This window comes from Alosa sapidissima, chromosome 24 (genome assembly GCF_018492685.1).
Source record: "Alosa sapidissima isolate fAloSap1 chromosome 24, fAloSap1.pri, whole genome shotgun sequence".
In the NCBI taxonomy this organism is placed as follows: domain Eukaryota; kingdom Metazoa; phylum Chordata; class Actinopteri; order Clupeiformes; family Clupeidae; genus Alosa; species Alosa sapidissima.
Window position 1 is genome coordinate 24,216,468 of NC_055980.1, and position 25,991 is coordinate 24,242,458.

Here is a 25,991-nt window from a genome sequence, read left to right on the forward strand (position 1 = left end):
TTTTTTTCTTTGTTCAGCTGAAGAAAATTTTGAGACATCCAGGTGTTGATTTGTTCTATACACTGACACATATTCAAAGGGACCATAGTCGTTTGGCGACAGAGCCAGACAGAAGTAAATTTGTGTGCTATGATATGAAATCAATTTATTCTGGATGATTTGTCCAAGTGGGAGCATATAGAGGTAGCGAACGGTTTCAAATGGTTTAATAGCTGGAGCTAAGACGTGTAGACAGCAAAGCTTCAGAATAGCAAACTAAAGACAAAATAGCCTTGCTGAAAAAAAAACAGCTAGAAACCAGCTTATGCTGGTAACTGGTTTCATCTGGTCTTTGCTGGTTTTCTTCCTGTTCTTGCTGGTCTTGCTGTTTGGGCCACCAGGTGGACATGCTGCCGTGACCATCTGAGGAAGCTGGTGGTGTGACCAGCCTGTCGTGTGGGATACAGCTGGTGTAAAATGGTCATGCTGCCAAGCTTGACACACACACACACACACACACACACACACACACATATATATACAAACAAAAAAGCAGGTGTTTGGAGTGTCTCGTAAATGTATAAGAATATATTTATAAGGTCGAGAGAATTTTTGATTTAGAATCAGGGTTGTGTGAAGACACAGATCTGGGGAAGGATACAAGAACATTTCTGCAGCATTGAAAGTGACCAAGAGCACGGTAGCCTCCATCATTCTCAAATGGAAAAGTTTGGAACAACTAACAGTCATCCTAGATCGGACCGCTCGGTCAAACTGAGTAATCCGGGACGAATGGCCTTGGTCAGACAGGTAACCAAGGAGCCAATGGTCGAATGAGATACAGAGTTTCTTTGAGAGGATGAGAGAGACGTAAAGAATTTAACTGAAATTAATATTATATATTAATTTCAGTTAATTTTCTCGTGAATTTATCACTGCAACTTGGCACTAATATGATTGGAAAGCTTAGATTCTGTTCCTCGCTCATGTGATATGCTGTGTGATGTGACAAATACTCTGAGCAATTTAGTTGAACCTGGACTTGAGATTTTACTGGGGCACAGCAGTTCAATATTGGGGTACATGCCCCAGTAAAAGGGTATTAATATACACTTTAGTAATTATATAAATCATGTTTAGGCATTTTGTTTAGTTGTTTGTGTTACATTTTTGTTATCATTCAAATGTTTTCATCACACTGTATGATTCTTGTTGAGTTGACAGTCATATTCAAATTTGCAGTGGTCTCTTACTTTTGAATATGACTATCTACTCATTCGAAAGTCACACAGCAACCGTAGGATGATATCAGGAAAATGTGCAGTGCTCCCTTACATTTTTTTTTTCAGAGTTGTATAACATGCCTAACTTAAACATTTCAACAGAAAATTAGATTAACTCACAATGCGATACCCTCACAATACAAAATTATAATGATATTCTGATAGAGCCATTCTGCAATAGTCAATCCATTGCAAAAAATGTAATAATGAATAATGAAATAATGTATGATACATCACAATATCTGTGTAAATGAAAAAGAAGAAAGAAGCAAACAAAAATCTGGAAGTATGTACAGTATGCATGCACTGCATTTCACAACTGATCACTGTCATTCATCTCATAGGCACAACAATGAAGTCAATTAGTCAATTTAGACTAACTTTGCGATAAAAATATTTATACTTGACACCAGTTTACAAATAATGTATCTCACAAAAAATAGTTATACTATATATTTCCATTTCAATATTAAGTTCGGGGAGCTCACTGCTCCCCGAGCACCGCTGCTGTTGCAGGCAGCTCACTGCGCCGGGATTAGTGTGTGCTTCACCTCACTGTGCGTTCACTGTGTGCTGAGTGTGTTTCACTAATTCACGGATTGGGATAAATACAGAGACCAAATTTCTCTCACAGGATCAAAAGAGTATATATACTTATATACTTAAGTTATATACTGTATAGTCCTGTAGGAAGTTCCTACTGGAAATTTGTTCTCTGCATTTTACCAATCTGGGGGTAGTGTACACACATTCATACACACATTCAGAGCAGTGAGCTCACTAGGAGCACACCCACACACCCAGAGGCAGTTGGCAGCCCTTGATCCAGCCCCAGGGAAGCACTTGGGGGTTAGGTGCCTTGCTCAAGGCACCTCATCCATGGATGTGGATGTGGGAGAGTGCTGATCAATCACTCCCCCCCACCCACATTTTTCCTACCAGTCAGGGATCATGGTCAGGGATCAGTCACCCTTCAGTCACAAGTCTGATTCCCTAACCGGTAGTCCCAACATATCTTGCCTCACCTCTGCTACTGGGCCATTAAAGGTGAACTCCGACATTTTTTTACACAGATCTCTGTTTCTCGAGGTCACCAAGTACTGTCGGTACGAAAACCAAAAATGTGCTCCCAGAGTGTAGCACTGTAGCTTCCTGGCCGCGCTAGCTGTTAGCTACTGCAATTCAAGCACATTTTTAGCTACAGCAAAACCATTTTTTTTGTATCAACAGCCCTCGGTGACCTCAAGAAACAGATCTATGAGAAAAATAGCCTGGGTTTTCCCCTGGTGATCAATAAAGTATCTATCTATCTTTAAGCAAAGCTACGTATGCTTCTCTACATAATCGCTTTTAGACTGAAAATCAAGTTTCAGATTTAAACTCCTGCTGAGCACACAAATCTCTTAAAGTCCTTGAACCTCCCTAGATTCTCCAAGTGGAGCAGAGTCATGGTGGTGCTCCCAACCATGGGGAATATTGAAGTTGGGTAACTGATGTTACACAGTCTTTCCTGTGGATTGGGGAACATGTAAGAGAAGGCATTCAAAATCAACACAGGGAGGTAAGACACTGCAGTCATGATTAGGCTGTTGACGATGGTCTGCAGAGCTCTCTGTTTCTGTGGGTGGACGTCACTCTTTCCAGATGGATCCGGCTTCCTCAGAGTGTGGAGAATGACGAGGTTACAGAAGGCAATGGTCAAGACCGCAAAGGCACAAAGGGTCCATGTGAGAAAGAACAACTCTACGTGCATTAATATGATATAAGCAGAAACTACGGTAAAACTCCAGATGAATGCACTGACCACCATTTGATATCTCAAGTGTTTTACCTTCAGGAATGAGATCGGGTAAACTACAGCTATGAAGCAGTCCACACACATGCAGGCCGTGAAAAGAGGTCGTCCACTCAGGTTGAAAGAATAGAAAATAAAAGCTAAGTTACTAAGCTGATGATTTCTCCAGAAAAAGAAATTGGTGACGGTTGGAAAAAGGGACAAGTTGAAGATCAGGTCCATGACGGTGAGGTTGAGCATGTAGGTGGAGTTAGCTGAGGCACTCTGTTTCCCCCAAACGAGAGCCCAGATGAGCCACACGCAGGCAGGAAGTCCCACAAACACACAGGGCATACTGATGATGCCCCAAACCCAAGGACCGACAAACAGATGGACGCAGTACCAGTCCATGACTTCAGTGAAGTTCACAAAGCTGCTTAAATTTGTCGCGAGTGATGCCATGAATGATCCCCTGGATGAAGCTAAGAGACATCCACTAAAAGCAGCTGTACAGTATGTGAAATTCAAAGACAACACTAAGTGAAAATCTGCTTTGTACCTGTGGTCTTCTGTCTCTAGTTGATAGACAGGGATTCTGTGCACTTATATACGATTCATGACCAGAGAGAATACTGTGTATCAATTTCTTTGATTTGAATATGCAAGTTTGTCCATGAGATTCATATAGCTCATTAAGATATTTTGTATTTTTTTTTTTAGTAACTTACTATTCTATAAATTACTTTTTATATGAATATGAAACCTATAGTACTTGATTGATGAAGATAAATTACTCTGTAGTTGAAGAAGAAGGATTAATGCAACTTCATGACTATGTCATGTACAGTAGTAAGGTTACTGCAGGCTTGACTCCGGTTTCAGCAGGTTTTTCATACTTAATATGAAGGCCTCTGGGGATATTTGCATGGGCTTTGCCATTGAAACCATGTAAATGATATAATTAACCTCAATACGGAGTTAAAGGCATCCAGTGTGTGTATAGTTTCAGGTATTTTTGGCAACTCTCTCTAGTCGGGTTATATGTATATTTTAACCCTCTAGGCGCCACGGTCGAGTTTACTCGACAAGATGCGGTACTGAATAAAACGGCCGATTTAGTCAAATAGGGTGTCATATTTCGTTCGACCTCCACTCCACTAGATGGCAGACATCTCATACGTCATCCCCGAGTCTAAAAATGGTCATGCTTTAAACAAAACTTTCGAGCTGTTTCGCATTGAATCAGTGCGTGCAATACCGGAGCTAGTGTGTGTGTGAGCTACTTTATCAGAGCGATATTGTCAACGTCAGCGAGTATTTGCATTAGATTATCGTCTAATGGCATCAAAAACGTTTACCCGAAATGAAGTGTTTGGTCTTCTATTCGCGGACCCTGATTCTGAAGGGGAATATCTGCCTTCAGAAAATGACGGTGATTCGTTTAGTGAGGCTTCAGATGCGTCCTTGCCTTGCAATGATGCAGCTGGACAAAGTGAGAGTTTAGCTTACACCAAGCACAAAGATTGAATCTTTTGCCCAATGTCAGTGGTGGGAATAATGTTTCACAGGGTCGGAGTGTTCATCGGGAAGTAAGCAGGGTGTTAGTGGTGTGGCGAACGAGGCTGGAGGTAATGCCCATGTAGCGCTAGCTTCTGTCTTCTGACCATGTGCCTCTCCGCAATCGCGGCGACAGTAACGTGGTGGAGCCTTTGTCTAATGCCAATGGGTATGTTAGACGAGGTCGAAGTGCTCATAGGACAGTTGTGGGGGAACGTAGAGGCAGTGTGGGGAGTCGCAATGAGAATGACAGTAGGCCTAGTCCGAGCTGCGCAAATTCTCTCCACTCGGCGCGCGCACGAGGCAGAGCTGGCCATGCTGCTCGCAGAGGTGGTGACACGGGGAAGGGGAACCATTAGGCCATGCATAGTCTATCACAAGATGATGGGAATGCCAGCCCTGTATGGATAGGGATAGGGAGTCATTACCTCTACAGCAAAAGGCCTGCTACATAAAAAATAAAAAAAATGTCAGCCATTTATTAGTAATGATTTACACTGTTGATTTGCTATCTATTTCCCTGACCATTTAGGACATACACTATGTGTTCTTTTTTGTGTGTTCATGTCCTTGTGATGTGTGTGTCTTTGTCAGCTAAGAAAAAAACAACAAGAAAAAAACATTAACAAAAACAACAAAAAGAAAAAAATACTAACATTGTCTCTTGTCTTGTCTCGTCATCTCACTCTTGATCTGTGCCTTGCCGTGGCAAGTGAGCTTTTGAACTAAACAGGTCTTGTCTACTTGTGTTTGTGTGTCATCTGAATAATATATATGTGCCCCATACATGGAATCAGAGTGCCTACTGTAGCAAAAGGCCAGCCTACCGCTACATGCATTTGGTTTGTTTCTGCCATTTATTAGTAATGATTTACACAGTTTGTTTACTACTTACTATTTACCTGAGCAATCAGTATTGTGCAATATATCATACAGAAGGTGAGGGACATTTTGGGGGGAAAGAAGTGGTGCTTTTTATCATTCAAACATGCAACTTTTCATGAACATTCTATAATCCAAGATGGCCGCCACCATATGACGTCATAATATGCAAATTAGATATAAACATTTAATCTCTACATAAACTTTGGGTCATCCTTAATATTTCTCTAATTTACATAAAGTCTCTATCTCTTATCACTTTTAAGATATAGCCTTTTGAAATGAAGATGTCAAAATCGAACTTGTCTTGTACGTAAATACTTCTCACGGCTTGAGTCCTTCCCCCTGTATGCACTGCGAGCACTTCTGTTTTGGAGTTGAAACACTAGCGACAGGCAAAGACTACAGTATATCCAAAGAGCTATAACCATGTAATGTTTCACGATTCACGCAAGATTTATCCGGATCAACAAAACCTGATATTGCAAGTAGGGATGCACGATATATAGGCGGCCGATATATTATTGGCCGATAAGTGAAAAAATGAAAATATTATTATCAGTCCGATAACAGAATTCTGGCCGATAATTTGCGCCGATATTTTTTAGTCCTAAGTCCTAATTTAGGTCCATCTGGCTACACTGAGCTACTTGAGCTTGGTTGGCTATACTTTTTCCTCAATATAATGTCAGCGGTGTGAATGTATTTCACCACTCTAACAAAATCTGTGGATATGCGTTCATTTGGGAATCTGTGCATCTCAAAATCGCCGCGTGAATGATCCGCCATTTAACCATACCAGAGCGGAGCTCAGCCCTATCTAGAGCCGTCTTGTGCTGGTGTGTTTGCACTTTACCGCGCTGATCGGGGAAACAAATAAGCAAACTCGTTACTGGGACGAGTACATAAGTAGGCCTAGTTCTAAGTTGTGTTTTAGTATTATATTTGCATTACGTTAGCTTGGGTTTTGTATTACTACCTAGAAATATGCTAACCATTCCTGCTTCAGTTCCAGACAGGTCATCATAATAAGTTTTTAAAACCTTCGGGGCTAACCCCTTTCATTTCTGCTGCAGCAGGTTGTGCGCAACAGAGTAGACGGACATAAGATACAGTCTGAGGAATTGCAGCTTTATTCAGTTACCCGTAGTTGAAACTAAACTTAAGTTTCCTTCACAAACTCTGATTCGGTCACTATACTGTAGCTTATTCCCAGCTGAGCCGTTTATGAGCGTTTAGTCCTAAATTAAAACGATTCATACTCTCTAGCCACTCACTCGCAATTCACTGACATCAGGTTCACTTAAAGGAGCCACACATACTGTAGGGCTAGGCTACTGTTATGTTGTTGACTGCCACACTATTGAGGACTATTATGAGTTCTGTCCATCATTTGGTGGTAGGTAAAATTACTGCAATAAAATTATGCTTATTAAATGCTTTCCCCAAATCACTTTTCACAATTTTATTTCAAGAGTAATATTATCGGTTATCGTATCGGCATCGGCCACAACAAACCACTAAATATCGGTTATCGTTATCGGCTCTAAAATTCCATATCGGTGCATCTCTAATTGCAAGGCAGGTTGTCCGATGCGGGTTGCTAATTAGCAACTATACTGTATGGCTATGCTAGGTGAACGATTCCCCTATTACAAGTTGGTTTACGAAGCTGGTCCCCATACCCCCCCCCCCCCCCCCCCCCACATACACAGGAACCCACCCCCACCTAACCCCCATACACACACACCATTTCATCACCCCCCCCCACACACACTTCATTACCCCCCCAACACACACACACAGGTCCACCCCCTCCCCCATTAACCCCCCCCCAACACACACATACACCATTACACCCCCCACACACTCACACACCATTACACCATACCCACAGATCATTTCCGCACCCCCCCACCCACACGCAACATACCACACCGCCCCCCCCCCCCCCCAACACACACACACCAACACCCTCCACACACACAATTTCTTCACCCACCCCCCCCCCCCCCCCTTCGAACATACACCATTTCATCATCCCCCTCCCACACCCCATTACCCTCCACACCCTACCCCAAACATACACACACATACATACACATACACACCAAACATATCCCCCTATACACACACAATATACCTTTTTAATTACTACTTTTAATTTATTCTTCAAAGTTGGGCTGGCTCTTGAGCAAAATTATTTCATTACTTATAATTAATTTTATGAGTACATGACAATAAACTACTTGAACTTGTTATAATAAGGTATAAATAAAATGTGCATAATGCGGACCCTGTTGTTTGAGGTCGGTCGCTGAGTTATGTTGGTAGTTGCTACATGGTGATGTAGCTAATGGTGCTATATAGCTCGAGTTATCCTGCTAGTTGCCAGTGCAGCCTGGCGGCTAGAAAGCTATACCCTGGAAAAATCCCACCTCATTCACAAATGAACATTTGCAACACTTGCATCACGACGGGTACTAACTTGAAATCGTTGGTTCAGCCTTACCAATCACTTTGCTACTTCGTCTAACAGGCACGTACAGAGACACGCTATTAAGGCATTGCGGTGCAAGTGGGAAGAAACTTTGTTTGTGAGCTGTGGTATCTGTTGTAAATATTCACGTGGTAGTTTACGGAATGTGTTGCGCAAATATTGGTTGGTCAATTTTATTGTAGTTTGCTTAATGCAGTGATTTAATTCTGATATGTGTTCTGATGTGGGATAATGTTGTACTGGATTGTGGCTTGTAAAGACATGGTTTAAAAGTGTACATAGTCGTATTTGCATATAACATCTGTCTAAGATGGAAGCTAAAAATATTTAATTGACAAAATTGTAAATTGTAGTTCATGGGAGTGAATATGTATTGTGAATATTTATATGGGTGGAATGTGCTAAACTCACTGCTTGACTATTCAAATGTTTAGTGATTCATTGTGTTTGGTTACTCTTTTAATTCATTGTGCCTCTCGTAGTTTAGATAGTGATTTAATATCTGTGATGAATTCAAACTGAAATAATTCATGTGGAAATCTGTTTAGTTATATGTACATATGTGTCTAGAGTCAAGTTTGATAATGACTCATTTTGAGTCCTGTGTGCCTGTTTTACAAAGATGTGCAAATTGGTAAATGGTTGATGTTTTTGGTTTTAAGGTTTTTCACCTGTAAATATCTGGGCTGCAAAAATTGAAGACAAATAAAAAAGGATAAAGATGGAACAGAGGCCTGGTTATTGAGTGAAACCCAGTTTAAATGTTCAGCACCCAGTTTAAATGTTACCGCCCTATCAAGTGAGGGTTAAGCACAGCCAAGAAGAGAACACTTGACACACATGAAAGCAATAACTAAATCAACTTTTTACCACCTCAAGGGCTAATGTCAAAACATGATCTAGAAAAACTTATTCATGCATTCATTTCCAGTAGGGTTGACTACTGCAATGGACTGTTCACAGGCCTTCCTAAAAAGACTATCAAACAGCTTCAGATAATACAAAATGCAGCTGCTAGGGTTTTCACAAAAACTAAAAGAATTGACCACATTACTCCAATTCTTAAGTCCCCGCATTGGCTTTCAGTAAGTCATAGAATTTACTTTAAAGCGCTTCTGCTTGTTTATAAATCAGTAAATGGAGCAGGACCTAAATACCTATCAGACATGCTTCAGCGGTACACACCTTCTCGTCCTCTCAGATTCCAGGAGAAATACTTGTTAGTAAAACCTACTGTTAGAACTGAACATGGTGAAGCAGTGTTTAGTTGCTGTTCAGCTCTGGAACCAACTTTCAGATGAGATCAAAGTTACCCCAGCAGTTTCAAATCTAGACTTAAGACCAAACTTTTCTCAGATGCTTTCTGCTAACTGATCACTTATTTTTTACATTTCTAAATCTGGGAAAGTCTTTCAGCTAAAATTGTAATAGTTTCTATGTTGTTTTTTATGTTTCAATTATTACTTTTTAAATTATTGCCCTTTTATGCTTTTATGTACTATCACCTTGTGTGTTTTATGTTTTCTTCTTATTATTATTTTATTATTATTCTTTACTTTTTAAACAATTCTTTGACTATTGCCCTTCTATGCTTTTATCAGCTATTCCTGTTTGCTTTTTTTATGTAAAGCACATTGAATGACCTCTGTGTATGAAATAAAATAAAGTTGACTTGACTTGACTTGACTTGACTTGACTAACACAACTGATTTAGTAATAGTTAATGAATCCACCAAATCAGTTACAATTCTGGAAATTGGCTGCTCATTCGATGCTAACATGCAGGGCCGGAGTGGGGCCACTTTTCAGCCCAGGAGTTTCATGCCCAAGACCGGCCCACTTTTTTAGTGGTGGTGGAAATTGGATAAATCAACAGTTCAGCTCTTACTATCCTGTAGTTTTTAGTAATATTCCTCTATTCCACAAGGATAGGTTGATAAGTTAACAAAAACAGGAAGAAAGAAATAAAGCATTTGAAATGTATCCCACAATTCCACAAAGAGGCATACTGAACTATTGTTTGCATGTTTTTCTGCATGGGTAGCTATCATATTGTTGTTTGGTGATTTACTCCTTTACTACACCCACTTCTGAGCAAACAAGGCATATAGCCGTCATATACTGTTATTTCTTACAGTAAATAACGGTAGTGATGGCGAACTGAAGCTTTCTGAACCAGTGACGCTTTCAATCCAATTGTATCGAAAAAAGGTTCAGTACTCAAAGCTTCAGAACTCTATGAGGACCTCTGCTGGTGAAAGTTAAGGATAGCATTGTGTCATGAAGTGTTTCAGACATTAGCCATGAATGTCTTTGAGTCGAAGATGAATAAATGTTGAGCATGAATTAATGGATAAATAAATAATGTCATAAATAGGCCTAACTAAGCCTATTTTGCACCCTGCATAAATACAAATGTAATTGCCTTCTCTACAAAAACAATAAAGGTAGTATTTTGGGTGTGAATATTTCTTGTATTCGTAAACAAATACATCAATTCAGAAGGGAGATGAATAAAGAATGGGCATGCACATAGCACACACATTTCTGTGATTATATTGAGTACGTAGCCTAGACCAATTGTAATCTGGGTTGTGTTCTAACTGTGCGATTCAGTCCTGCACACGCCTGGACTTGAACCCGCGAAACAGACGCACCTTAGAACGGGAGTCGAGCGTGCTGATAATTGAGCTAAAAGCCCGGGCTATAAGCTTTTGTGTCAGCAGCACTATTGAGTCTGTTGGCTCTCCTTCAACAACCCACAACGGCGCCCCCCGTGTCGCGCAACTTTAATGCTTTGAATTAAATTCGAAGCAGTCACGTGGGTGTGTGTGAAACGAAGCTTCGGACGTCACTGATCACGTGATTATCACAAAACGAATCAAGCTCCGATACAAAGCTTCGCTTCGAAGCAGGGGGTTCACGGGTAACACGGGTAACATCACTAAATAACGGTTCTTTCTTACATTAAATAACAACATTTCATATTAATTCATATGGTTTACTCTATTGTCCTCTCTAGCCCAAATAGCAAAATCAGATTGTCAGATAGCGGACCACTGGTGGTATGCTGCCGGTGGCGTGCCAATTGTGGTCCGCCGTTGGACCACCATCTCTTTAAATTTAACTTGTCATAAATATTAAGAAAAGTAAAAAAAAAATGATATATGGAGCATAACTGAACAAATGAAAACAATTTTAGACCAATAGTGGCAACATATTGGGCAATTTGTATGCAACCCGCCAGAGAACCGATAAGCAAAATGCCAGCGGACCGCGAGCTATGGACCGACAGTGGTCCGCCAGCCTCTTTGCTATCTGGGAGGCTACTTATCCCTCTCTTACCATGTAGCTAATTTTGGGCTCATCATTTTCAGCGGGGGACTGCTCAGAGGCTACTTTTGTTTTTAGGCCTACTGCATACACAGATCAAGCTTGAGTTGTGTTATCAATATTTGCATAATATTTGCAAAGTCTATGAATCGCCATATTGGACGATACAAAAAGGCCAATATTTTAATTAATTTAATATGTTGCTTGCGAATAGGAATTGGCGAAACGCTACAACGTCCAATATTAGCCCAATAATTATGCCACTAATAATGATGGCTATATCTTTTTACCAGTTGCCACTTATGTCCTCTTCAAAAAAAAAAACTCTTGGCACTTTCTACCATCCGTCCTCCCTGACGCTTATCACTACGGTACGGCCGGCCCGCCTATGGTAGCCTATCTGAGAAAACTTTTTAGAAAAGACGGGCTATGTGGACCCAACCAACTTTTCTTGGGAGGGGAAAACAACCCAAGCAGAGGCTGCGGTGTTAGGCATAGAATGCGGAACGTGTGTAGCCTACTTTAAGAGAAGATAAATTAACGGCAAATGTCAATAGTTTCCCCTCGACCGGCCCAAAAGTGAAGCGGCCCACCGGGAATTCTCCTGATTCTCCCGATTACCCACTCCGGGCCTGCTAACATGGACACGTGTTATATGAACCCCTGAGTAATGCCCTAAACAACTGTTGGTACAAATGTGAAGTCATTGCCTTCATCTTAGTTAAAGGAACCGTATGTAAGAAATTTATTTCAATTAATCATTAAAAATGGCCCTGATATGTCACTAGACATTAAGAAATCATGTTAATTTCAAATACTTATGTCACTGACAACAGTAGTCCGGCCAGGATATTGTCATTTAAAAAGTGAAGTTGCAGCCCTCAGCTGATGTTGATGTTGTGTTTTGTAATGTCATGTTGTGTTTTGTAATGTCATGTTGTGTTTTGTAATGTCATGTTGTGTTTTGGCCTAATGCGCCAGCGCCACCCTCCACCTATGTACTAATCACAAAGTCAGTAGTGTTTCGGCGTCCGGGTTGGCAACCTCGAGTCAGAGGGAAACACCACTCTACAGTAATTTGAAAGTGATTGCAGTACCAGTTTTGGCCACAATCTTACCATATGGTTCTTTTAAGTAGTTTGGGTCATGTACATAGAACATGTGTGCGTGGCCTACAGGTTTGTGAATTCGGTAACACTTTACTTGACGGGTGAGTTCATAACACATTCATAGCAGCTGTCATAAACTGCACATAAAGCATTCATAACTGTTTCATGAGACATGACTCAACATTCATACCAAACCTTTCATGAATGTTGAAGACAGAATGACGACAAGTTGTCAAAATAAAAGTGCAACAATCGCAAAGCAGCATTGCCGATTTTGTTCCAAACCTCTTACCTGATCACGTCACATCAGAGTCAATGGGCTACTCCAGTGCCAAAAAGACAGAACATGATCAAGAAAATATTTTTTGTTTCATAAAAATGTATTTGTTTTATGATGTAACCTTTGCAGGTGATTTCTCATCTTTTGCTACTGGGAATGTCCAACCGTTCCAGGTTACACAAATAGCCTACGGGTCAGCTGAATGTAGGCTAGTTTACCTCCCAGTGTTAAACTCAGTGTTTACGAATACTTCGCAACTTGTATAGTAAAGTGACAATCAATGTAGACGTCATAAAATATTCATGGAATATTTACAGAGAGAAAAATGGCAATGCTGCTTTGTAATTGCTGGACTTTTATTTTGACAAGATGTCGTTGTTATGTCTTCCACATTCATGAAAGGTTTGATATGAATGTTGAGTCTTGTCTCATGAAACAGTCATGAATGTTTTATGTGCAGTTTATGACAGCTGCTATGAATGTGTTTTAAACTCACCCGTCAACTAAAGTGTTACCGTGAATTCTAAGAAAAAGGCTAAGCAATTCACAAAGTACTGTGCTCTCTCAGCTATAATTGGTAGCCTCTTCATCTGGAAACACAGGTGTGACTTTTACCCCTAATGTGCACATCATGGAGTTTAACGTTTGTTGTGGTTGGACTCTCCTTTTAAACTAAATTTGGGTTTAAATTTGGATGCATATCCTATGTCAACCCAAATAAAGGCTTAGCATGTGTGTGTGTGTGTGTGTTTGTGTGTGTGTGTGTGTGTTCTGTGCTTTATCTTCTGTTTTGGCACCTGTGATTGTGTTTTGGTTATTTTGATACTTTATGTAAAGCACATTGTGTTGCTTTGCGTATGAACTGTACTGTAAAAATAAGGCATGCTTGACTTGACTAATGATGGCAGTCAAAAGTGCACATTTCTGCAGGCATTTGATTTGAATATCCAGGTGTGTTATAATAATTTACTGTCTTATGTCCATGAGATGATTTGCTTGGTGATTTGCTCCATTCCACCACAAAGGTTGCATGTGAGGGAGAAAGCTGCCCTCCTGAGGTATTAACCTTTATAAAAAAAAAACAGACCTGCAAACACTTACAACAAGATTGACCCTACCTTTAATCAAATGCACTTCCTGCTATAACTGAGTTACACATTTTTAATTGTTCTACCTTGTGTCTTTTTTATGATCATTCCTTAATTATTCTAATACTTTACTTCTAAAACTGTTTTAATTATTGCCCTTTTATGCTTTAAGTTTCTATTATTCTTTGCTTTTGTTCATGTAAAGCACAATACTGTAAATTACCCCCTGTGCTTGAAATGTGCTAAGTAAACTTGACTTGACTTTATCATACCAGCTTTTATTTTTTAGTTCGATTTGAATGCCAAACCATTCCCCCAAAAAATGTTGGATTAGATTACTCCACACGGCTCACTCCCATCACCAAGTCCCGCCACCCAATTGCACATAAATCAATCAATCAGAGAGGCAGCCGCGTGGCCTACTATAGTAAGGGCTATGGGCTTGTGACCGAAGGGTTGCTGGTTCGATCCCCGACCAGTAGGAAAAATGTGGGCAGGAAAGTGGTTGAGCACTCCTCTCCCATGCCCACATCCATGGCTGAAGTGCCCTTGAGCAAGGCACCTAACCCCTCACTGCTCCCTGAGCGCCGCTGTTGTTGCAGGCAGCTCACTGCGCCGGGATTAGTGTGTGCTTCGCCTCACTGTGTTACCCTTCGCTCAACACTACCATCTACAGGCTGATGGGTCTACAGTCACTAAATGTCCACATAAACTAATTTATTTTATACCCCCCCCCCATGGACGAAATTCATCTAAAGTTGTCATACCCCTAAAGCACAATAACTTTTTAAAAAAATGACCAGAAAACAATGTTAAGACATTTGTGTAGAAGAAGGATGTTTCGGATGTTCTTCCTACAGGATTTTGTTGCTCTGATTGGTTGGGTCTATCCAATTGAGTGCAGAGGCATCCTACCAATCCCTGTATTGGTTGAAACATGCCCCATTATCACGACCCAATGGAGCAGAATCAGACTCTGACTAGAATTGAGTATGATGACATGAGGCTAATTTATTCTGCTACTACACCTTAACTATATCTTGACATAGCAGTGTATGGGTGTCAGTATGTAGACATAAGAAAGAGTTAAATGAAAAATAATAATAAATACATTAAAAAAAAAAAATAGATAAAAAGTAAGTGTGCTCAGGTGGCAAATATGAAGAACTACAAGTGTGTGACAGACATGCGTCAACTCAAATGATTTGGGATCTGACTGGGATGTGATCGCTGAAGACACTGACAGACAACTCACTGTCTCATCAACACTCAAACGTTATTTGGGATCTGACTGTGATGTGATTGCTGAAGACACTGACAGACAACTCACTGTCTCATCAACACTCAAACGTTATTTGGGATCTGACTGGGATGTGATTGCTGAAGACACTGACAGACAACTCACTGTCTCATCAACACTCAAACGTTGCTGGCGGCAACAAAGTAAATGCAGGCTACACCTGTCTTGAGTAATTATTTACTATCTGACTATAAACATCTGGGCCTCGCCACAGCAAGCACAAATCAATTGTTTGCCTTGGCCATGCAAAACAGGGTCTTGACCTGGTTTTGATGACGCTGGCGAGACACGCCGCTGGCATCTGGCATCATGTTTTTGTTTGTTTTTATGTAATGTTTGTAATTTTATGTAATGTCATGTTTATTTTTTGTATTGATTTGTCTAGTTAAATGTTTTCTCTCTTTATTTACGTTATTTTTGATAGTTTTCGTGTTATTCTCTTAGTCCTTTTTACTGCTTTCAAGTCGGTTGATGTTGTTAACGTCTGTCCATTGGGAGCTTGCTATGGCTAGCTTTTGCCCTGGGCCTCTTACATCCTTCCCATCCATCTGTAAGCCGGTGCTGCACTTCGCTGTCTGGTCGAGGGGATTTCTCGGCACAGCAGCTGGAGCTAGGCTACTCTGCGAAAAAAGCCGATGCCGCCGAGCTGTTTCTGACCTGTGAGCTGCCATGCCAACTGCCTGGAGTCTGGATTGAGCAGACTAACGTTAACGTTGAAGAACTCTGCATTACGGACCAACAAACTGTCGCTGTTATAAGTCCACCGAGTTGCTGATCTACAAGATCGCCCACGACTTTCGGACTGGTATGTTTCCAGTGATCTCCAGACTAACAAGGCCTAACGTTCACGTTATCTCCAGACTGCCAGTGAGTGTAAAGAACTTTGTTGGCGTTGCATCGGTTGTGGAGACACAGCTGTGCGCAGTTTCACGCTAGTCATTATTGCCCTTGGACATTTTCAGACGGTTGGAATGTGGACTAATTTTATTTATTAATTTGTTTGTTGTCTGTCTTGTATGTCTTGGTGTCATGGGTATGCTGGCGACTACGCCGCTCCGTTCGCTATTGTCTTTGTTAGTCTATGTGTCAATGACAATGTCTTATATGTGGAGTACTTTGGGTTGCACTCTGTGCATGTTAAATACGCTATACAAATAAAACTGACTTGACTTGACAGTCAATTTGCTAGACAGACAGATGTTTGTTTTAGGCTATGACCTCTGCAGTGCATGGGGAAATAACTTATTGCATCTCATAAGACAAATAAGACAGCATTTCTATTGGATGGCAGTGGTTAGGTTTACATGTACAAGTTTTTGGCATTCTGAATCGATTAAACTATTGTGAATGAACAATTTGTACCATCTGTTCACATGTGATAGGTTATATTCTGATTAGGTGGTCTCAAGCGCTCTAGTCTTTGATCGGAAGAAAACGTTGTTGCTGCTTTTACTATAGCAGGCAACCAGATTAAATTGGAATAAGAACGTAACACACCACTTTCATTCTGTTTAAAATTCTTATTGGATAGGCAGTTTCATTCTGATCAAAGTGCTATGTGTAATTTTTATTCCGACCAAAGATTCTAGAACAGAGCTTTGATTCTGACTGAACCATTATTCCGATTCCAATATTCTGATCGGAATAAAGGTGTCCATGGAAACCCACCTACTGTCAGTGTTTGAAAAATCACAGAAATCCATAATGTTCTGGACAGTGTACTTCCATTCATATTTGCATTCTCTGAAAAATACAAATCTCATTGAAGTCTACTGCGATTACCTTTTATTGAAGACAGATTACCCATATAGCTTTATGGTATTATTCAATGTATTATCCAATTATTATTCAATTAATTAATTATACAAATGTCAAATAATTAATTCCCCTCCTAATATAACCCTGTAAATGCCCCTCAATTTACTGCACTATAGAAAAAGAAAATAAAAAACAAACACAACAACAACAACAGAAACATAGTTGATAGGATGGATGAATGGCAAGAAACAAGTAGGAGAGAGATAGGTTATGGGGGTGGGGCCAGGAAATGGCCGCTGGTAAGAATCAAAGAGGGATGCTCATGGGTGCTTGGACCCATACGTAACGGATGCTGTTAGTCAGATCTTGTACAGCCAAGTGCATTCTACTGAATATTTACACATTTTATGTTTGCTATTTGAAAAGTGCACACAAGATCATAAAAATCATTGTCATAATAATAATCATCAACCCACAAATAAAAAAAAAAAATGATAATCTCCTATACAGAGTAAAAGCCAATATTTAAAGTGAAATAAACAACTGACAAAGTGGCACATAATTGTAACTGAAGTACATTAAAATAAAACAGGTTTTAAATATGCAGCACTTGTAAGCTACTTGTATAATGTACAGAAATTACATATAAAAGTACACTTACAACATTAGATCGACAGGAGGTGAATTTCTTTCCCAATCAAAGGCTCAGCCTCACTTCCTACTTGTCACTACTTATATAATTATATTATTATGATACATTTTGAAACAAGTTAAGTGTTGTAGATGTAACAGGTTACATTTATATGATTTTATAATTTCACAAAGTTGGTTTTTATTTTGACACAAGTGACGTGAACTATTTGATGAAATTCTAAGCTGTGGTCATAGTCATGGATCAATGGATCAAAGGCTGCCTCTAGTCTGCATAAACGCCCATTTGTAACTGCCCCCCCCCCCCCCCCCCAGCTCATCATGAAGTATCTTCCTCTGCACGACCATCTTTGGCCGTTGTGAGCTAATCCATTGTGTAACGTCCCACTGTCTAGGGGTTTTGTGGGACATGAGCAAATGATAGGAGATTGCAAAAACTACTGCGGAGGATCAATGCAAAAATATTTATTTAGAAAAATAGAAGAAAAAGTATTATAGAACAAAAACCAAGGCTGCAACAAAAGTCCAAAACGAAAGGCCTCGAGCACAGGCCCAGGCAATCCCCAGCCTATTCCCGGACTCTCACTCCGAGAGCAGGCAGGAGCGACGGAGACAAAACTGCTGGAAGGCGTGGCTTGCGTAAAGCAAAGCAGCGGAGCGGCGTGGCGTAGCGTGGCAGCGGCAAACCCAAGCAAAATCCCAAAAGCAAGTGAGCGAGCGAACGAGCGAGCTCCTGGATGACGTCAGCCGGCACCTTTTATAGGCCGGCCCAGCAATTAAGCCCCCCCTGCTGGACTGTCTGAAGCACAACAGAAACATACACAGGACAGACCAAAGCAAACAAACACTGATAAAACATACAGGGACGTAACAATTGTCATGTCAGTCATTCACAGTACAGCCAATCACAATGCAGAGAGAAATGCAGAGAGACACTGATTATATGGATACATTATAATGTTTATCAGTGTGCATTTACAGTTATTCTTGAAATGTAAATAAAGAAAATATGATCATTAGAATGTTTGCAATACAGTAGCAGCAGTTAGCCTACTGCAACAAAGAAAGCAAAGATTGAAAGAATGGTCGGCTGTCTAATTGAAAGGTTTCAGAAACCTCTACGAACCCTTTAGCAGTCCAATATTCAACAAATTGTGCAGCGACATAACAGTGCTACCAAGTTATGGTGTGAGTAAGGCAGGCATAATTACACTGCACATCACATCTTCCTTGCTTAGAGGTAATAGGTTTAAGAACAAAAACAAATGACCAATGGTGGGAAGAATGACACTACACTGATGACGAGGCTGTTGGTGATGGTCTGCAGAGCTCTCTGTTTCTGGGGGTGGACGTCACTCCTTCCAGAAGGATCCGGCTTTCTCAGAGCGAGGAGGATGGAGAGATCACAGAAGACAATAGCTGGAAGAGTTAAGACATATGGGATCACTCTTAGGGAGGAGTTGGCTGCCTCTGCAATGACGGTCATAGTAACCCCATAGACAACTGACAAACCCCAGGCTAGTCCACAGGCTACCTGTCTGTATCTGGAGTTCTTCAGTTTCATATAGGGAATGGGGTGAACCACAGCCAAGTAGCTCATTGAGTGCCATGCGTTGAGTGCCAAAAACGTATTACTTTTTTCAGCTTTTTTTTTTTTAATTACGAAACAAGACATTCTAACACACCTTATATTGATTTTGGGAACTCTGTGATGAATGGAAATGAAATATATGACAATCGAAAACTCATGAAAACGCACAATCTGGACATTTTATCTGGACATTTAATCTTAAAACTCGGCTTTTGATGGTTGCCGCTTTGGGTTGAATCAGTGACACATGCACGTCAGGTCAAAACCAGGCCATTTTCGTGGGTTTATCACTAGGTGGCAGTCTCGTCAGGTCTCGCTAGTCACTTCCTGGAAACTTTACAGGCAACACTTCATATTTCATCAAAGACACTACATCTCCATTTCTAGAAATAAAATAGAGATTTTGATGAAAACTAGCCACTGTTTAGCTTGGGATTTCTTAGGAACAGAGGCATGTAGAAATAAACGGTTTGTACCCACTGAGAGCTTAAAGTCTCACCTTTCAAACACGACATATTATGTGTCCATAGCGATAACATAGAATACGCTGTGGCTCTACAAAAACAATGTGGCTCGTCAACAATGATCAAGATTGCTGGCACTCTGGGCCAAAGCTTCCGAAAACAGCGCGGTATTCAATGAGGTAGCAGTCTGCACAGATACAGGCAATAAACATAGGTTGTCCACTTGAGCCGTACAAGAGGAAAAATGTGACCATAATATCAATCCATTGATATTTCCAGAGGAAAAAATTCAGTATGTCTGGCAAAATGATTGTAATGACACATAGGTTCATGACGGCAAGATTGAGCATGTAGATGTCCGATAAGCCGTTACGCTGCTTCTGAACGAGCCCCCACAGATGCAACACATTGGCGAGCACTCCCACAACTGCACAAAAGGTGCTGATGATTGCCCAAAATAAAGGTGAGACAAATGTTGTATTGCAGCTGTGGTCAGTGTCGTTTGTGGCGCTGGTGAAGTCGGTCGGTGAGGGCAGGGTCATCATGATGTCAGCTGGAGACATTTTGTTGGATTTTATCTTAATTAAAGAGGAGCTTTACCTGGCAGGCTACTCGTACTCTTCTTCACTAAATCACTTCTTCACTAAATCACTTCTTCTTTGCTAAATCACTTATACTTGGTCTGGTCTGTGTTCAATTGTAGCTAATGACACAAGGAAAGTGCGTCTCTTGGGTCTACTGTCTAAGATATTTGAACATTTAATGGCTATGATAATAACTAGTCTGACGTCAGATTTAAAAAGCGAAAATAGCGAGCCATAAAAAAATTCAGCTTTCCCTGATGTCCTATGCATACCTGTAATGCTGCCTTTGCAACAAAAGCAAGAGCAATATATGGACTTTATATGTCTTTTACCCCGATTTGAATATCAAGGTCTCTTAATGATGCCTCTGTTAACACATCAAATCAAATGCACATCACAAATCATGATTGCTAAGGCAAAACAGGCATCAATTAAATGGACTGGCAGAACATGTTTTTGTTGGTTTTAGCCAGGTGCAGCGAGACCACTGATTTACATTATATTTATGAAGATCAACTTATTGGCTAACACCTGAGATGAAAGGACCCTGACCTCTTTGTTGTGGTTTTTTGTCTTTGTTTGTTTTACATGTCCCTGCTTAAGAAAAAAACTAAATGCAGAAAGAAAATCTTCCTCAAATTGTTGAGTAACACTTTACTTGAAGGTATCTACATCAGAGTGACATGACACTGTCATTAACACGCCATAAACATTATAAACAATATAAAGTCAGAAATATTTGTCAAATAAGTGTCATTCGGTTTTTGTCATGACAAGTTAGGGTTAGGGTTATGACAGTGTCATGTCACTCTTATGTAGATACCTTCAAGTGTTACCAATTGTTATGGTAACCAAGTTTTACAAACTCTGCATGCATTGTTTAAAGGAACACACCAGCGTTTTCGGACATTAGCTTTCTCACCGTATTTCCAGGAGTTATATAAGTCGATACATACCCTTCTCTGTGCGTTCAGATAAGTCGATACATACCCTTCTCTGTGCTCACATAAGTCGATACATACCCTTCTCTGTGCGTTCAGATAAGTCGATACATACCTTACTCTGTGCGTTTAGATAAGTCGATACATACCCTTCTCTGTGCGTTTAGATAAGTCGATACATACCCTTCTCTGTGCGTTCAGATAAGTCGATACATACCCTTCTCTGTGCTCACATAAGTCGATACATACCCTTCTCTGTGCGTTCAGATAAGTCGATACATACCTTACTCTGTGCGTTTAGATAAGTCGATACATACCTTACTCTGTGCGTTTAGATAAGTCGATACATACCCTTCTCTGTGCGTTCAGATAAGTCGATACATACCCTTCTCTGTGCGTTCAGATAAGTCGATACATACCCTTCTCTGTGCTCACATAAGTCGATACATACCCTTCTCTGTGCGTTTAGATAAGTCGATATACCCTTCTCTGTGAAGCACACACTAATCCCGGCGCAGTGAGCTGCCTGCAACAACAGCGGCGCTCGGGGAGCAGTGAGGGGTTAGGTGCCTTGCTCAAGGGCACTTCAGGGGCACTTCAGCCATGGCCTACTATATACTCATATTCTCATATGAGTATATAGTAAGTAATAACTATGTTCTCATAACTATATTCTCATTCGGGCGAAGCACTGCTACTCCATGTGAACTCTGTACTCCTCACCACAGGGCAAATCACTCCACCCAAGTAACAGCTTTTTGCCCTTAATTACGACAGGTTAGTGAAGAGACTGAGTGGGAGAGAGAGATTGGGTGGGATCAGGAAATGACCTGGGTCAGACTCAAACCCTGTGGGCATGTGGACCCATGGGCACTGTATGCGCCATAGTCCGAACAACCAATGTAATAATTTTTGACATCATAACAAAGAGATAGCAGTGATTCAAAAAATAATTGATTGTTTTTCCCCCCTTTTTTCTCATCTACCATGGCGTTGTATGCGTCTCCATTATGAAATCTATTGGCATTTTTGGAATTTAGCAACAAATGAAGCAAAATGTCTGTTGAAGTAATGAAGTAATTGCTGTTTATTTTCTTCTCACCATATATTTTCATACGGCATAGACATACCAAACATTTACAGCAGAGTATTACAGAACGAGACATTTTTAAATTAAAATGAGCTTCCCATAACAGATTTGATCTGCTTGTACCGTAATCAAGCCCTCTGGAGTTGCTTGGCGAAAGATATCACTAACGATAGATATCACTAAAGGTTCATGAGGTGTGCAGGAAAATAAAGAACGAGACAATTATGGTAGTAACTATTAAACTAAGAGGAAGCCATTGAGCATCATGATAGAAGAATGTGGTGTAGCCATGTCAAACAAAATGTAAATAAGACAAAACAGCACATATTCACACCATTAAGCTGAATATACAGCCATAAAGGTGTGTGTGTGTGTGTGTGGGGGGGGGGGGTCATTAGCACATAGGGTGATGCAATATATTCCAATTTAACCTTTAAATTAAACAATAAAAGAACTGTTGCATTTAAAGTTCTGAGTGTGCCATGATTCCTTCTTTTTGTTGAATTTAACTTTACCGTCTGTGAGCACCTCACACGGTGTGTTTACAGTCTGCTCCAATTGATAATTTAACCATTAAGGCGGGGACAGTGGTGGAATGTAACGAAGTATAAATACTTCGTTACTGTACTTAAGTAAATTTTCCACATATTTGTACTTTACTTAAGTAGAATCTATACTTTGACTTTTACTTCGTTACATTTTGCAGCAATTATCTGTACTTTTACTCCGCTACATTTCTACAACACCATCGTTCCTTTTTACATTACATTTTATGATCAGTTTTTTTTTCTCTTTGACAAACACGTTTGTTTCACCAGGGGGCGGGGTTGCTACCAAAGATAGAGCGCTACGTGCCCCGCTTCTAAATCTTTGAAACTAGTCTAGACCAGACAAAGCGTGAGCTTCAGGGGCGATTCTAGACCTAGAGCTTTGCTGGGGCACAGGCCCCCAACTCCCAATATATATATTAAAAAAAAAAACATTTAAATGTGCGCGCAATATGAATTAATGGCTTTACGTCTAGCCCCCATCATGTCCTCATCCATTTCTTGCCTGTCTCTCTCCTCCTTCTCCTGCCTGGTACTGGACTGCCCAGCCTGTGCTCTTTCTCCCCTCTCTTCTCCTCCTCCTTCTTCTCCTCCTCCTTCTCCTCCTCCAGCATTCTCTCCCTCAATTGTTGTAGCAGCCACTATCCAGCAACATCCAAACACATAGGCATAAGTTGGCCTACTGAATACTCACTGCATGAATTTATTAGGCTTTCATACACAAGAGTAGCTTATTTTTAGTCAAAATTGAGATATACTTCCCTCCCACACTGCAAAAAATGAAATCTAACCAAGTGTTAATAATCTTCTATTAAGATCAAAGAATCTATTTGGTATTGTTTATAGTATGAAAAGACTTACCTAGTGCTCTCCCGTGAGATCATTTTGACTTAATTTAAGAAGACCTTGACTTATTTTAAAGTGTCTTATCAAGACAAATTTACTCAACGCACTGGCAGACAAATTTGCTTGTTTTTAGGACAAATTTGCTTAACGCACTGGCAGACAAATTTGCTTGTTTTCAGGATGAGATGTCTTAAAATAAGTCGAACTTTTCTTAAATTAAGTCAAATGATTTCATGAGAAAGCGCTAGGTAAGTCTCTTTATACTGAAAACAATACCAACATGTTCCAGATTAAAATATTTCTTAATTGTGTGATCAAATAAAGAGGCATAGCCTACATTTGGGGGGTAGTAAAGTGAGCGCCCATTCAATGTTTATGCAGCAAGCGGCTGTGTGTGTGTGTTTGTCTATCTCTCTCTGTTTGTCTCTCTCTCTCTATGTGTGTGTGTGTGTCGGTGTGTGTGAGAGAGTTTTAAATGTGAACTCCCGAATGTCGCAATGCTGAAAACGGGAAAAATCACATCACAAAATATCACCTTTGGACTTAGGTTACAAACTCTTGATATTCCAACTGCAATCAGAGGAGGTAGGTAGGACACTGTGGCCATGACCAGGCTGTTAATGATGGTCTGAATAGCTCTCTGTTTCTGCGGGTGGACGTTAGTCTTTCCTGATGGGTCTGGCTTTCTCAGTACACGTAGGATAGACACATCACAGAAGGCTATGATCGGAGCCAACATAACAAGCGATGACATCATGTTTAAGATTGAAATGAACATAAATGTCACTCCATAAGTCAGTGAGAAAACCCAGACCAATGCACAGACAATCTCTCTGTATCGTCTGCTCTTGATCTTCATGTACGCAATAGGGTGTACCACCGCCATAACAGTCGACACAAACACAGGCCATAAACAGAGGCCGACCACACAGATTAAAACAGTAAAAGAATATTGATGAATACAAAGTATTTTTGTCATGCCAGATAAAGTAGTTGAGCACAGCAGGGATTATGTACAGACTGAATATCAGGTCCATGACAGTGAGATTGAGCATGTAGACGTCATTAGACAAGCCGCTGCGCTGCCTCTGAGTGAGCACCCACAGGAGCCACGCGCTGGCAGGAACACTCACACATGCACAGGGGACGCTGAGGATGCCCCAAACCAAAGGACCCACCAACAGATTGGTGCAGAAATAATTAAAGTTATTAGTGTTATTTACACCGGTTGAATTTAAGGACAAGCCTTCCATCTCCTCAAGAATACCTGAAAGCATGTATAATTGAATAATTAATGCAGGTAAGCATAATGCCATCTTATACTGCTCAAAGAATTAAGGGAACACTTACAGTTTTCCACAATTGTTAAAACACATTTTTGAAACCTTCCACTCTTTTCTCCATTCTCAATCTACATTCACAGAATGTCTGACAGTTCTTGCAAAATAAAACACTCGCCTCAAAAGTTTTACTTGTGCTCAGAGCCAAACAGTGTCCGAGTACCGATCCAGTGGATGATTGAAGTGTTCCCTTAATTTTTTTGAGCAGTATATATGTGCATAAAATAATGAAAGGAAATCAAGTTGTGTGGTGTGTGACTTACTTCACACCTTAGGGCTATCTCCTCGACCTCCACGGTATGACTGGCTAAACTGGCAGTGAATGGCTTTAGATGCAGCTTAAGCTTTTATTTGAATATGCAGGCATGTTGTCACAGCAAACACAAATTTGACCTGTCATGTGATTGTTCATTGACTGATGGAAATCCATTCATAAAGCATGATGCATTTATGTCAGGGCCATATGACCATATTTTAATTCAGCAATAAAATCAAAACAAACCGATAAAGAACGTCAGCATTTAAGACACATCCAAAATACAGCACACGTATAATTAGAGTAATCTGTAAAGGTACATGTAGCCCAGGCAGAGGAGGCTTCTATAAGACTACAGGTGAAGAAGCTTCACCAAAAAAAAGTAAAAAACAAAACACAAAAAAAAAATCTTATAAAAATCCCAATTTTACTCCTTTGAAACAGAAACACAGTCACTAACACGAACTGTTTTCCTGAAATCAATTCTGTGAGTGACAACAGCGCCATCGTCACCCGCGGTGGAACGGAGAATTACAGAATTACCAACTTTTCGTTTTGCTTCACTACCATAGATATCTTTCCCCATTGACTTTAATGTAAATCGAGTGAAACCCCAGGCGGCTCGTGGATTTTTTCCGTTTCAATAGATCCTTATGGCAGATAAGTCCCACCTGTGAAGCAGTGACCGATTGGGCAGAATTTCACACTTCCTGCCGTTGAATATGATTGACGCAACACTCTGGCCAATCACTGTCTCCATTAGCTTGCCATCACTTTTCAGTTGCCTTCAGTGACCTCACTAGAGTTTGAATTGTGTAACTCATTCACATAGTTTGT